The following is a 16926-nucleotide window of genomic DNA, read 5'->3' as shown; positions in this document are numbered from 1 at the left end:
GCTATCTAGGTGCTCCTATATTAGAGGCATATATATTGATGATTGTAATATGCTCTTCTTGAATGGATCCTTTATCCTTTAAATAGTGTCCTTCATTGTATTTCTGCATGGCCTTCGTTTTAGTCTATTTTTTCTGATATGAGTATGCAACTTCTGCTTTCCTGTCTTGTCCATTGGCATGATATATCTTTTCCCATCCCCTCACTTTCAATCTTTCAATCACTCCTTTTCCCTAACGTGAGTCTCTTGTAGGCAGCAGATTGAAGGTTTTTGCTTTTTTATCCAATCTGTCACTCTATGTCTTTTGATTGGAGCATTCAGTCCATTGACATTTAAGGTGATTATTGATAGGTATGTATTTATTGCCAATTTAAACCTTGTTTTCCAGTTGATTCTATGTTTCTCTTTTCTTCTTTTTTTTGTGTTGGATGGCTTCCATTTATTTTATGCTTGAGTACTTCTTTTTCATTATTTTTGAATGTAATGTTTGGTTTTGATTTGTTGTTGCCCTGTTTTGTAAACATGTTAAGCCCTTCCTATATCTGCTTGCTTTTGCCTAATAGTCATATAGGCTAAGAGACATCATTAAAATAAAAAAAAAGAATCTATATTTTCTTACTTTCCTTCCCCACATTGTATGATTTTGATTTTTTTAAAAAAACTTCATGTTTATCTCTGTATGCTGGCTTATTTAAGTGATTGCTTTCCAATTGTGGTTTCCTCCATCCTGATTCTTCTTTTTCTCTTTTTTATCCTCTTTTTTCTTAATTTAGATAAGCCCTTTAATATTTCTTTTAGAATGGGTTTAGTATTGCTGTACTCTTTTAGGTTTTATTTGTTGGAGAATTTTTTTTTTCATTTCCCCTTCTATTTTAAATGATATTCTTGCTGGTTAGAGTATTCTAGGTTGCATTTTTTTTTTCTTTCAGCACTTTAAATATATCTTGCCACTCCCTTCTGGCCTGTAGTGTTACTGTAGAGAAATCAGCTGGTAGCCTAATGGGGGTTGCTTTTCTCTTGCTGCCTTTGGAATCCTCTCTTTATCTTTAACTTTTGCAGTTTTTATTATAACATGTCTTGGTGTGGGCCTGTTTGGGTTCAGCTTGTTTGGGGCCCTCTGTTCTTCCTGTATCTTGATATCAGTATGCTATAGATTTGGAAAGTTTTCAACCATAATTTCTTCAAATATATTTTATATCCCCTTTTCTTATTCTTTTCATTCTGGAATTCCCATTACGCATAGTTTGGCCTGCTTTATATTATTCCATAGGTCTCTTATTTTGCTTTCGTGTTTTTTCATTTGATTTTCTGTCTCCTGTCCTGAGTGATTTCCATTATTTTATCTTCCAAGTCACTAATTTGTTCCTTTGCAGTATTTCTTCTGCTCTTTATTTCCTTAGGCTAAGTTTGTGTCCCTGCAAATGAATATTCTAGTTTTTCTTGGCTTCTACTTATATTTTCTAGTTTCTTTCTAAAGGAATCTTCATTACTGTTCATATCCTCTCTTAATTCCTTCAGTATTTTTAATACCTCCCTTTTGAACTCATTGTCTGTCTGACTGTAGAAGTCTGTTTCATTGTTGTTGACTTTAGGTGAATTCTCCTGTTCTTTTAACTGGGGATGTTTTCTGTGCTTCTTCATCTTGCTTGTGCTTTTCTTTGTCTGTATGTTCAGGGAAGCCAAGCTGTAGTCTTGTAAGGCTACTTCTATGCAAGAATAACCTTTTGTATTTTTATGCGGGGTTGCTGTTTATTTTTGATGTTGGATTTTGAATATTTGCTGTCTTTTCTTTGGTGTGAGCATGCTATTATTCCCAGGATTCTCAGTGTGTTTTCAGGGAGAAGGAAGCAATGGGTAGGCCCAGCAGTCAGTGCCTGGTCATTGGGCTCTCAATAGTAGCAAGGACCTGCAGGAAGTTGGCACAGGCTACTCCTAGTTGCAGGACCCTGGGAAGTGATAATAAGCTCCAGGCAGATCTTTGAGGTGACCGGAGCATTTGGCAGTAGCAATAGCAGAGTGCATGAGTTTCCAGGGGAGTGAGAGCAACAGCAGCTTGTGTTTGATTGCAATACCCTCCTCTGAGGTGATTGGAACCACAGGTGGTGCCTGTTCAGGGACCTCTACTGGGAGCAAACCATGACCATCTCTAGAGTCAGTGATAACTTCAGTGGTTTGCCCCTGCCACCTATAGACCATGCATGAAGAAACCTGTCTCACTTAGCCCACATACAAGGTGTTGTAAAGGGTGTTCCTAGTTGCAGGATCCTGAGAAGTGACAGAGATCAGGCATGTGGGTTCTTCCAGGAATGTTTGGCAGTGGCAACAGCAGGGGAGGTGTGTTCCTGGGGGTGTGAGAGCACCAACAGGTGGTGTTTGGTCACAATGCCCTCCTCTGTGGTGCCCTTTAGGTGAATGGGGCTGCAAGTTATTTTTGTTCAGATATCTCCAATGGCAGTGGAATCAGGGATAACTGCAGTGATTTGCCCCTGCCACCTGCAGACCATGCAAGAAGCACCCTGTCCCACTTAGCCCACGCAGGTGCTGTACCAGTTATTCCTAGTTGTAGGGTCTTGGGAACAATCAGTGACCAAGTGTCTGGGAGTCTCCCAGAGCATTTGGCAGTGGCATCTGCAGGATGGGTGTGTTCCCAGGGGACGAGAGCAAAAGCATATGGTGCTTAGTTGCAATGCCATCTTTTTTTCTTTTTTGGCAACTACTGAGGTGACTGGGGTCTCTGGTGGAGCCCACTCACAGGCCCCCAGTGGTGGCAAGCCACGCCTCCCTCTGGCCTCTGAGACCACTGCTGCAGTCTGTCTCTGCCACTTGTAGATCATGCAGGAGGTACCACTTTGCACTTAGCCCCCTATGCCCTTAGCCCACAGAATAGGTGCCTAGCTACTGGTAGCCTGCACAAAAAGCTCCTAATCTCCCTTAAATGAGCAAAAGGCTTCTCACCACCCATAGCCTCTACAGAGTTGCCCCACATTCTAAGCCTGTGGGCATGTGCATGCTTCAGCATAGGGGGTTTCCTATGGCAGCCCACCCCACCTCCTCCCCCTTCTCTGACAATGGCGCCTTACCTCTCCTGTGGGTCTGGACCTTCTCCCAGGTTCCCTTTGCCATGGCCTTCCCTTCCTTAGCCCATGACACACTGTTCCTTAGCCCCTCATGCCACCCCCCATTCTCTCCCCAGGACTGACCTCCAGAGCCTGAGTCTCACCGAGCAGCCCCGCCTGAGCATCTCAGGCTGTGGTGTCTGGACTGGTGGTTCAGATGATCTGTGCAGCTCTCACTCTCTTTTGCTGTTTTCAGTCCAGCTGCTATTCTTTTCTTGGTGACTTTGAGGTCCCACCAACTCAGCCAATCTTTCCTCAGTTAACTGGCTTCCCAGGAGGTGGGTTCCTTTTCTCCTTCACATCTTGCTCTCGGGAATGCTAGTCCTGTCCTGATTCCTTTTCTCTCTTTTTTTCTTTTGTTCTACCCAGTGATGCCAAGAGTTTCTTGCCTTTTTTGGAGGTTTAAGTTCTTTTGCCAGCATTCAGTTGATGTTCTGTGTGAGCAGTTTTACATGTAGATGTGTTTTTTTGAAGCGTTTGTGGGAGAAGCTGTGTGCAACCTCTTACTCTTCCAACATCTTGCTCTGCCTCTCGGAAACACTGGATCTTTAACCCACTGAATGGGGCCAGGGATCGACACTGCCTCCTCATGGATACTAGTAAGGTTCATAACTGCTGAGACACATTTGGAACTCCAGCAACACAGTATTTTTAATTGAGGCATTTGCATTGCTTTTTAAAAGGCATATGCTATCGTACACTTGATATACTAGAGTACAGTGTAAATATAACTTTTTTATGTACTTGGGAAACTAAAATATTCATGTGACTTGCTTTATTGTGATATTCACTTTATTGAGGTAGTCTGGAAGAGAATCCACATCTCCAAGAAGTGTCTGTGTGGTAGGGAAGAGCAAATTTGGTTCCATATTGTATCTGCTTCTTTTAATTTATCCTTTGTATTCTATTACTTTTGCTACATATTAATTCCTAAGGGCATGTTGCTTATAGCTTAAAGCATACTTAAAGGCCCATCTTCAGGAACTCTATCTCCCATGGCTGAATGTGAAGCTAAAATACTTTGTCTAGTTCACAAGAAACATCCTGATCAGGCCTCATCTATGAATAGCTGTAGAAAAGAATATAATAACAGATTCCCTCTGGAGTCTGACCAGAACCAGGAAATATTTTCAATATTATCAACTTATCACCATTTTTTACTATATTTTCTCACCTCCTCCTATTTGTTTTATAAAAGAAACTAGCATCCAAATCCAGGCAGATGGTTCTGTGGAACACTAGTTCACCATATTCTGGGTCTGCTGGCTTTCCTAATAAAGTCACCATTCCTTGCCCCAACAACTTGTTGTCTCTCCATTTATTAGCCTGCCATACTATATACAGGGAAAACTTGGCCTTGATAGCATCTGTATGTAATAATGTTTGTGTTGTTTTGACTCCCAAGGAGCTATGTCATGGTTAAGGATATATCCTCCTATTTATTTGTTGACTTCATCCTTAAATCCTTGAAAACCCCTGACTAAGTTCAGGAATCATGATGCAACTCCTCATTAAGTGGTTTAAGAAAGAAATTTTTAATTAGGTGGTTTGATACAATTCTGACTCATAATGGATTATGTAAACTTTCTGCTCTGCAGTAATTTCAACTACTAAGTGAATCCACTGAGATTAACTGTCTCTGATAGCCTAATAAATAAATGCATGCATCAGGGAAGCACTTTCTTTATCCACTCCTCTAATGCATTTACCCAAATGTGACAACTCTGTGAACAGTTTTGCAGAAGCTTGACAAGTGCTTATTTATCTCCCTTTGATACCATTTGATGAACATAACAGGTATTTCCTCATCTATTTATGAAAGTCTAAAATACACAATTAGATTTGCTTTTTAGATTTGAACCCCCAGAATTATCTTTCATATAATATTTGTTGCATTTTTTAGAAAGAATTGTATACTTTCTATAAAGAATTGGATATACACATGTAAAAGGCGTATATTGGACTCTCATAAATGAGAGTGGGTAAAAATTTTTTTCTTGTTTTTCTATAAGTTATCTATGCTTGTCTTTCAGTAGGCAACATATTCTATTTCACTTCGGGGTATCTATTTTGTCCAAGAAATACATTTTTTTCCAAGAAAACTTAAATTTCCCAATTACTGGCATATTTAAAGCTTAGTCACTTTGGTTTAAATACTCTAGAATTTGGAATTTATCTGCACTTGCCCCAAGCTGAGCCTAAATCTTAAGTTTTATGTTTGTTTTTTCTACTTTCCAGGGTGATATTAGGCTGGCATCCCCAAAAATGTTTTCTGGAGCAAAGATCCTAATCCATATCTTTCTTTGTTCCAAATACACAAGTGAAATTTCAGTGGAATTTTCCACATCACACATATAATGGGTGACACTTGTAATTTTGTAATAGCACTTACTATGTAGTAGTCAAAATTTCTTATTTCCAGACTATCCTTACCCACTTATCCTCCCATGTCAATTTTATACTCATCAACTTCCAAAGTAATCATTTTCAATTTTTATTGAATTTGCATTGTACTTGGAAATTCATTTGTGAGAATTGCCATCTTTATATTTTATTTTAAATATATTTAAAACAAATTATATCCCTCAATCAGGCTTAGTATTTTCTTAGATAACTTCAAAGTGATTTTTGTTATTTTTTTTCCTCAGTTTTTTGTGTGTGTGGGTGCACCTGCAAACTATAATTTATTTATATTTTTGAATAAATTATTTTTAATTTATATAAATGCAATCATATATTTACTATACTTTTCCATCCTATTATGATTTTTCAATAGATTATTTTAATTTTTTAATATTGTTTTAAATATATATATATATTTTTAGTAGGGCCACATCTCATATGGAAGCACCTAGGCTAGGGATTCAATTGGAGCTGCAGCTGCAAACCTATGCCACAGACACAACAATGCCAGATCAGAGCCATATCTGCACCCTACATCACAGCTCTTGGCAATACCAGATCTTTAAACCACTGAATGAAGCCAGGGATTTAACCTGCAAACTCATGGATATTAGTCCATTTGTTAACTTGCTGAACCACAATGGGAACTTCAATTTTAGTTTTTTTGAAAGATAATTATGTCATTTAAAAGGTGGTGATTTTGCCCTATCATATATGAATATATATATATATATGTATTATTTTTTTCCTTTTTATGGCCACACCTGTGTCATATGGAAGTTCCCAGTCTAGGGGTTAAATAAGAGCTGCAGCTGAGTTCTATGCCACAGCCACAGCAACACAAGATCCAAGCCACATCTGTGATTTATGGTGCAGCGTGTGTCAATGCCCCCAGATCCTTACTGAGTAAGGTGAGGGATCGAACCAATATCCTCACAGAAGCAATGTCAGGTCTTTAACTAGCTAAACCACAGTGGTAACTCCATATGCCAATTTTTTTTTTGTCACAGTCTTCTCATATATAATAGAATTTCCAAAATTTTTTCAAATTTGCTAGTACTTAAATGTAGTATATAAATACTTTATCTACTGGCATTTTAAAAATAAATATTTTAATCATAAATTTCAATGTAATTGGCTCCAGAGATTTACAATTACATATAATATTGGAGATTAAGTCTAAGTGGTAATTCTTAATCACATTAACAAATTACTAGAGCCATATATTTTTAATTTCCCAAAGCCTTGGGAGTCACTGAGGGTTGGTTAAGAGCTTATGGGAAGTAAATACAGAAAATGAGAATATATCTATGTGTGTGTATATATATATATGTATATATATGCACACATATATATATATACATATATATATATATATATATATATGTTCTGTTTTTGTTTTCTTTGTTTCTAAAGAGGAAAGCCCTGATCTTAACTGTGATTCTTTCCCTACAGAACATTTAGCAAACAGCCACAAATAAATGTTTAGTTTGATTAACTAACTCTATAATTTTCTATGTAAACAGAGTTTACTAAACCTATACAAACTACTCATTGCATATAAAAAGAAAAAACATAAATATTTATTAAAAATTAACTATGGGGCTGACATTATGTAAACAATATAGCTGTCATCAAACATTTGAGAAGTTAGTGTTGATGGGTTTTCTTTATTCATCCTCTCATACACACACACACACACATACACACACACACACACACACACACACACCCTCTTGAGAGGTAGATACCATTCCCTTTTTACAGGAACTTGAGCCAACAAGACATTAAAGTCACATGTACATAGCTACTTAGCTATTAATACTTGGTATTTGGATGCAACATTTTCCCTGTAAGATAATATTCCTGCCTCTGCACCAGATTTGGCTTATAACTCCTGGACAAATTGCACTATGGGGATGTCTTGGAGAAAGAGAAACATTTTAGCTGAGGAAATTCAAGAAGGCTTCCTGTGTACAATTTAGAATGCTAAAAATGATTTTGGCAGAGGATATAAGTGGATCGTAACCAAGGACCTACTTCTTTTTAAATTATAAAGTTAGAATTCCATTAACATATTCTTAGATCAAGAGAATAAATTTTTATTTGAGACATTCATGCAGCATCTGTAAAATCTGATAAGTAGATCCAGCATGCTATGCACTATAGATCTCTGTAACTTAACTGCATTTCCCTTATTAACTTCTAAAAAACCCAGACTGATTTGTTTAAAATGTTGTTATACTAAATAGTGAACTTGCCATAACTCTATGGTAAGATAGTACTTGCCATGAATCTGAAACCAGATGCTCAAGAAAAAAAAAAAAATATATATATATATACATATATAATGCTGTCCTCATTTACTATCAGTTTATAATTACTGAAAATCCATACTTTAGGTCTAAAAACCCTAGAAGCAGTCCCTAATGCTATGTGTTGTGCAAGTTGTTCCTGAAAATTTCCATATATATGTGTGTGTGTGTATGAATATATATAGATTTATCTGTGTGTGTGTGTGTGTGTGTGTAAGTGGTGTTAATAGCATACATATGTAGAAGAATTTAGCCTACATTTATAGAAATAGAATGCTCAGGAAAATGCTTGAATTCGTTTAACTCTCAGTTGGTGGCGTAGTCTTTAGATTATCTTATTTAATTCTGGATGATAAAATTCAAGAGTAATATTGACAAACATTAGTGCTTAGAGAGAATTTCCTTGGTTTTGGATTGACATAAGACCTTGCCATATGACCAGTTTAATGAATTTGGCATTTTACATTTTGTGAACATGAGAATCAGGGAGATGACATAACTATCTTCAAATATTTGAAAGAAAGTCATGTGGCAAAAGACACACATGGATTCTTGTGACCCAGCAAAGCACATTCAAGCTAAAGGATAGAAATTATAGGGAAGAAAGAGAAGAATGGCTGAAACACCCTCAGAGGAAGATGTGCCAACACTACCATGCAGAAGGATTATGGGAACAGATCATCGGAAAGAGGAATCCTGGGAACAAAGTAAAGGAGAGGAATGTTGGGAACACTTGTCAGAAGAATGAACAAAAAGTTACAGTGGAAAAATTCAAGTCTATACTTCTTGATTTTTTGAGAAAAAAAAATATGTTTCTCTTAGCAGGCACTGAGTTTGTTGTTATCAGAGGTATTCAGTCCAAGCCATGAAATGATACATTGGAGGAATTCAACCCCTCAGTGGAAGATGGAGTTATATAATCCATACTATCTTCTGACACTGCATCAGTGAGTATATTAAAAAAAAATCCACTCATAATCGGTTTCCTAATTTCCATGACTGCAACTTCAATAATGCTCAGCACTGAATCAAACATCAAGGCTTTTGCAAACAGAACCAACACCTTTTTTTTCAAAATTTAAGGGGTTCTCCTATCTTTTATCCCCTTGCCTAATGTAACTTTCTGTTTTGAGAAGGGGGGAGAAGCCCAAAAGTATCATATACATCAAAGAGCTCTTAAAATATAACATTTTGATGAGTTAAGAAGTAAAGCAGTAAGAAATAAGTATGGATTAAATGTCTCTTTAAAAAATAGGTGTTAAAAATTGATGGAACGGCACTGGCAAACCACACTGAAGATTTTGCCAAACCCCCAATGTTTGAAATATTCTTTGTTACACTTGACAAAGTCAACCCCGCTGAGTGTCTCAAAAGATATTGCCACTACAAGTTGGCAAAGCAACTCATAAATACACAGTCCAAGTTTTCAAACAGTTTTTTCAGTTCAGACACAAAATGCAGTCCAATTCTTTTTAAGCGAAAGAGGGTTTCCTGGACTGCTTCCAAATAGGGGAAATAAATTTGGAAAAACACACTTCTGAAAATAGCATTGCTGATATAATTATTGTCATTCTAATCAATAAAAAACTCATACTTCAGTTTTGTATAGTATATTGTGTACTTGTTTTTTTTGTATCCAAAGGAGATGTATTGCTTTGTATATATTGCTCTTTAATATCACAGCATCATTGTTAACACCCACCATCTTGCTTCTTTCCTGCTTTTCTTCTTTTTTTCTTCCCTTTCTTGCATCTTCCAACGTCTCCTCTCCCTGTTCACTGACCCCTCTCCTTATTCTACTCTGTATCTACTTTCTCTTTTATCCTCTTCTGTTTTGGTTGCCTGAACTACAGGTATGACAGTAGGAGCTTCAGCAGCCCTCTGTGCTGTAAAGTGAACTTAAGGATGGATGCTAAACACTGAGAATGGCACAGAAGACATCTTGGTCATTGGTGACTATGGAGCCACCATATGAGTTCTAGACTGATCCTAATCCACATACTTTTTGTTGTGAGAAATGTAATACTTCTTTGTTTAATGTAGTCTTAATTTTTCAGTTCAATATAGCCAAATTTTATTCTAATTGCCTTAGCAGTGGGATCTTAAAATAATCTAGAAATAATCCTAATATATTTCTCCAGCTCAACCCATGTGACTTCTGCTCTGGGAAACATTCATTGATCCCAGAAAACAGGTATCATTCCCCTTTCTCTGTTCTCTCCTATCACCTCTGTGAGAAAATTTTCAGAATTATTCTGACTGTTAGATTATCTGCCTCCTCTCATTTACAGTGTAGGACCGGTATACCAAGAGAACTGACAAAGTGACAGAGATCCTGTAATGCAGGAGGTAATGAATATATTATAAATTAATTTATTAATAAAAAGATCCAAGGGGATAGGCAATCCAGTGGTCCACAACAGGAAAATGTGCTATCAATAATGTGGCTTACTCACAATACCAGCAAGGATGTGCCACTGAGGAGAACAAGGGCCTGAGAGGGGGTATCAGAATGCCAAGGTGGCTAGCAAGTCAACTCTTAGACAAAGTAGACAGGCAGAGGCCCAGGCATGGAGCTGACATATGAGAGGACTTGTTACAGAACCAAGGCAACAGCACACTGATAACAATCATGGGGAGTTCCTGTCATGGCTCAGTGGTTAATGAATCCGACTAGGAACCATGAGGTTGCGGGTTCGATCCCTGGCCTTGCTCAGTGGGTTAAGGATCTGCCGTTGCCAGTGAGCTGTGGTGTAGGTTGCAGACGGGGCCTGGATTCCGCGTTGCTGTGGGTCTGGCGAAGGCCGGAGGCTACAGCTCTGATTGGACCCCTAGCGTGGGAACCTCCATATGCCACGGGAGCGGCCCAAGAAAATGGCAAACACACACACACACCAAAAAACTCATGGTAGGTTATACAGAATTGGTGCAATTTTAGTATATGGATTCTTTAATTCCTCCAAGGCTTAGAATGTTGGAATGTGGTTGGCACAAAAGGAGAGTACTGAAGATAAGAAATACCTAAACATTTTCTTAGCATTTGGTGTTTGCCTGCTATAATACCACTCTGCTTACAGAAACGATAAATTGGTAACAAAAAACTCCTTCCCAATCCATTTCTTAAACCACCAGAAAACAAGAATTCTTTCAGCTTCTAAAACATTAGGGTACTTTAAAAATTCTGTCTTAATTCCTTTTCACTTTCATTCTATATACATGCTACACATCATACATAATCCCACATATCCCATGGCAAAAATTACTGTCTAGATCAGGATAAATGAATGTTACAAATACACTTTTACTCTCACTATTCTTTGTATAAATGCCAAACCTCACTAATCAATTAACACTTTTTTTCCACTATGAAAGAATTTCACCTCAAAGTCCTTTTTCAAATCAGTGCTCTAGAAAAATGACATAGTATTTCAGAGTAGAATGATAGGATAAAATATTTTTGCCATTCCTGTGTCATATGTTGAAAACTGCCGAGTTTACATCTTCATCAGATCTCCTTTTAGCTTCAGAGACACAGAGCCAACTGCTTGTTCAACCAGCATAATGTTTGAAACTGAATTCAACTTTTCCCCTCTCACCTGGATATTCTCCTCCTATCTTCCCTCTTCTGCCACCACCAGTGGTACTGTCTGTTATCCTTTCCATTGTCTATTGAAAAATCTCAACATTATCTTATCTTTCCCCTTCATCTTACCTATAGCAGATTATAAAATTTGTCAGATCCATCTTCAGTTACTACCTTAATTCAGGGTTTTGTGATTTCTTGCCTAGATTACTAAAGTGGATTCAAGTTTTAGTTATTTCCAATTTATCTTCCATTTTTTATTTATTTATTTTTCTTTTTCAGGCACACTTGTGGCATATGGAAGTTCCTGGGCCAGGAATTGAATCTGAGCTACAGCCATGACTTATGCCACAGCAACAGGAATGCCAGATCCTTAATGAACTGTGCTATAGTGGGAGCTCCTCATCCTTCATGTTGAAGTCAGAGTGATATTTCTAAAATAAATTTCTCTGCTTTCTGTTCTGAAAAATTTTCCCATTGACCTTAGAATAAATTCCAACTCCATAAAAATATTTCATGATCTTATGTTAATGTTTCATGATAATTTTAATCTTTGACTTTAATGTTTCATAATAATCTTCATGATCTTCTTATTTCTCTACATTTCCTCTGTTTTTCCCATCTTTGCTCAACTTTGTGCTCTGGAGACTTCCAATATATTATGCATTCTATTCCTTCTACCAATACTTCATCTTCTGATGCATAGTTTATATGCCATAGAACACTTTGAGACCTATATGCTCTTAATCTATTCAACAAACACATTTTGAGCATATATCATGTTCTGGGCATTGTACTGGTGAACAAGGATAAGAATAATAGAGTAGCTGCATGCAGACAACTATTACCTGCCGGAAAGGCATGTAGAAGTTTAAAAAAATGCACAAATAGCTATTTATAATAACTACTGGATAAAATATATTTTAAATATTATACCAATAACCTTTTTATCTACTGACCTTAAAATTAAATGATCTTGGATAGAAGAAAAAACAAAAACACGCACTTACAAGGCCTCCCATAAATATACAAACTCAATGCCAATCAACACTCCCTTTATTGAAAGGATATAAGTGGATCTTGACTCTATCCATGTGTGTGTTCCTAAAAAGACCCTAATCTTGGTATTTAGAGCTCAATAGAAGTGTCAGAATTTTTTTTTTCTCTAAAAAAAAATTAACTAAAGGTATTGATGGCAAGGGATGGAACTAAATAGTGTCCTCTTCTGTTTGGGGATGAAAATTCAAGAAACTTGTCAGAATTCACTGGGTGATCCTGGGTAATGTCTACTGGCAGATGAATATCTTACAGAGCACACGCAGTACGGAACATCTTGTCTGTACATAAGGGCTTGTAATTCTATAGGAACATATACAAAGCTTGAAGTCTCTGTGTGGGCAGCTCTAGTGTCATTAAAAACTGAGTTTTTGGGACTATGAACATAATATTGCAGCTTAGTTATGGACTGAAAAAAATCAGAACCAGATGGACACAGCCATATTCCTCTGTATATGACCCATATACAGAGGGATACTAGCATGCCATGGGCACAGCCAAACATAAACAAAAACAAAACATACCAAAAAAAATGAGTACCAACTGCCACAACCAAATTGTTGCTGTGAGAGTACTGCTTATACATCCCAGTCAGCTCTCCTTTCAAGCCTGACTTTTGGAATCACTCTCCTTTGGACTGATAAATCCTTGAGGGACTTGGGTATTTCAAACAAGAGGTCTCAAGGGAAATATAGGAAATTTCCTATAAAGAAGAGCATGTGAGAAAATAATTGTGATATGATTTTTTTTTGTATTACAAATTAGTGAGTATATTATATCATTACACTATGAATTGTGAAAATTTCTATAAAAAGGAAGTTATAAAAGAGTTACAAGTGAGTATAAATTTTCCTCCAAAAAATAGGGAGCCAGGTATTTGCTTGAGTAGGGGACTGCTGTGATTAGATTTGCAAGTAAGGAGTATAATTCTCTGCATGTAAAATGGATTTGCAATGCATGAAACGTATAAGAACATCCATTATTGGAATGAATAGGGGATGGTTATTTCTGTAGTCACAAAGTAAGATAGTTTGTAATAGTCTACTATCCTTTTAAGAAAATCACCTCTTCTCCCTGTAACATCCAATATATAAAATAGTTATAAAAAACAAACAAAAATGAAATAAATCTAACAAATGGATAAAGAAAGAGAAAACAAAACCAAAAAGAAACATTGTAAAACTTAAACAAATATGAGAATCATACTAGGGTTTATCCCTTTACTTCCCTTTGCTTTCACTCAATCTCAAAAATAAGAGCTGTGAAGAAGTTTATCCACACTTATCAGAGGTAAATAAAGAGTATAAATAAATTTAAATACTGATAAATTTCAACAAAACTCCAATATCATCTATTTCAAATCTCTCATTTATAAAATGACAGGCCAACTTGGGGAAGAAAAGTGGCATATCTGGAACCAGAACCAAAATTTTCCGATTCTCAATAAACAATCTTGCAAGGGATCTTTGTAGGAAGCAGAGTAAACCTTTGTAGACAATGCAAGGAGAAAGTGCTGATTTCTTGCTTTCTCAGGGGCCAGACTCCATAAACTGTAATTGGGTAGACCTGGAATTGTTCTCAATCTTTCTGTTGCAGCTAAAGGCATAACAGGGCTACTCTGTTGACACTGATGATCAGAATACTAGCAAAGGGCAGCAAGAGGCGCTTCTCTACTCCTCTCCTGAGACAAAGCATAACAGGCCTTCCTGGGCACAAGGAAGAAAATCCAGCTCATTAAAAAAAGAGTTTTCTCTGACATTTTGCCCCCCTCTTTGCACATTTCCCCTCTTGTCTTCATTTCTCAGCCTGACCCTCTCATCTCACCTTTGCCCAGAGGGTCAACATAACTTCATGGTTGACACTGATTTTTCTAACAGCAGCAATTTTAACCCAGTAAAAACTATCCCCAAAGCACAAAATGTATCAAATTAAAGTGCCTCTCCAACAACTTGATGCTGTGACTAATTCACAAAGGCATAAAGCAAGGGAGGTATTGTTTTTTTCTTGGCTTTTGCAACTGAGTGGATGTTCACTTGCTCTTGTCTCACCACTTGGCTTTTATGAAAAATCTTTTTTTTTTTTTTAAATGGGGATGCTCTGAATCAAAGATTCATTTCTATGTATGATGCTATATAAGGTTGAATACACTCAAGAATCTGCCTCCCTGCTTTAACTATTTATCATAGGAAGTTTCAAACTTAATCAAAATTATAGAAGATAGTATAATTAATAACCATAAACATTTCACCTATGTTCAACTTTCATCAACTCTTATCCAATTCTATTGCATTATACTATTCCTCCTCTTTTCCTCAGTCCATATTAAGTCAAAATTCACATATTATATCCTTTCGTCTGCAGACTTTTCTTTTTTTGTAGACATTTCAAAAGGATATATCTAAAAGATAAGGAATCTTAAAAAAATAAATTACCATACATTTACCTTACCTAAAAATTAATAAGTGCTCCTTCTGATCATAAATGTCAATTATCTCAATAAACATTTAAAATGTTATTTAATCTAAATCCAAGAAAGACTATTCACTGTGATACTTGATATGTCTTTAGTTCTCTTTTAATTTATAAATTGATTCTTCATTGTTGTTTTTAATTGAAAATTATTCATGAAGCTGGATATTTGACCTAAAGTACCAATTTTAAAACCTGTGTTTCATATTTTTTTCTACTTGCCTTTATTTTCTTAAAATTAACCAAGTTTTGATCATATTAAGTTTGATCTTTTTGAAAATTTTACTTATTTAGTAAAGTAAATACTTCTAAAGGAAGTACTTCTATCAGGAAGTATATAACACCTAGTTGTCTTTCTTTTTAAAATTATGTTTTTTTCCCCAATATTGAATTTATCTATAGGTTAGATTATTTAAATTATATCAACTTACATTAAAATTTCTTGTAACTGGAGTTTCCTTTGAGGCTCAGCAGTTAACGAACCTAACTAAGACCCATGAGGATGCAGGTTTGACATCTGGCCTTGCTCAGTGGGTTAAGGATATGGTGTTGTGGAAGCTGTGGTGTAGGTCACTGGCACAGCTCAGATCCTGTGTTGCTGTGGCTGTAGCATAGGCTGGCATTGTAGGTCTGATATGACCCCAGCCTACAAACTTCTATATGCTGTGGGTGCGGCCCTAAGAAAAGCAAAAATTAAAAAAGGTAAAAAATAAAATAAAATTTCTTTTAACAAAACTTAACTGCCTTTTACATAACGAATTACGTTGCTAAAGCTTTCCTCTTCGCAAGAATCAAAGAGATTTAAATGAAGGAGAATGGAAAGGCAAAGCTGATAACAGAGGCAATGAAATAAGTACCTTAAATGAATTATTTCAAATCTTAACCCTTGAAAAATAAAGTTGCAGCTATAAATGGTACTAGTAACTCTGAGATTGGCATTGGCAGTGCCTGTATAGACCATGCTCATTGATCTAATCAAACTTCAGCTGACATTTTCATTGTATCCCAAAGGAAAACAGCTTTGTGCTGATATTAGAGATAAAAGTATCCAGTAATGTGTAATTTTGAGTACCTGGGAACACACACACACATGAATACATGCAAGCATATAAATTAAAGTATGCTATTCATTAAAGTATGGCATAACTGCACAAAAATATATCAATTATATCAAAATTTGATGAATTTTTTCTCAATTTGAAGATGTCATGTAACCAGCACTTGAATATATATTTGAAAAACCACAATGTTGGTATATACCTAGGAGTTTCCTCATGACTCCTGCTAGTTATTATTTGCCTTTCAAGCATAAACACTATTCTGACCTCTAATATGATACATTTGCTTGTTTTCCAACCTTATATAAATAAAATCATACATAATATGCTTTTTGTGCTTACTCAACATTTGATTGTGAAAATAATTTTTGTGACATGTAGTTGTGTAGTATCAATGTATGTATTGTGTTCTGTTTTTATAATTACTTATAGCAACATATATCCATTCTACTGTTTATGTATAATTGAGTATAGTGTTGTCTCTAGTTTTTTGTTATGACAAATAGTGCCATAATAAACATTTTTGGGGGTATATTATTTGGTCAACAAATATATGGATTTATTTTAGTTATATACCAGAAGCAAAATTTGTGTCCTGTAAGGTATCCATAAGTCCAGGTTTACTAGATATTGCCAAAGAGTTTTTCAAAGCAATTACATAGAGTTAAACTTTGACCTTAAGTGTGTGAGAATACAAATTAATTCACATCCTTGCTTAGGTTTGGTATATGTATTTTACATTCTAGAAACTTTGGCAAGATTGGCATCACATTATGGTTTTTCTCTTTTTTCTCATGTCTAGCAAAATTAAATCTTTATGTTTATCTCTTTTGTTAATTGCCTGTTAAAGTCTTTTGCTCATTTTACTGTTGGGTTATTTTTTGTTTTTATTGATTTTTTTAACTCTTTGTATGTTTGGCATTATT

The sequence above is a fragment of the Phacochoerus africanus genome, chromosome 8 (genome assembly GCF_016906955.1).
Source record: "Phacochoerus africanus isolate WHEZ1 chromosome 8, ROS_Pafr_v1, whole genome shotgun sequence".
Lineage (NCBI taxonomy): Eukaryota > Metazoa > Chordata > Mammalia > Artiodactyla > Suidae > Phacochoerus > Phacochoerus africanus.
Note: the sequence above shows the minus strand (reverse complement) of the source record.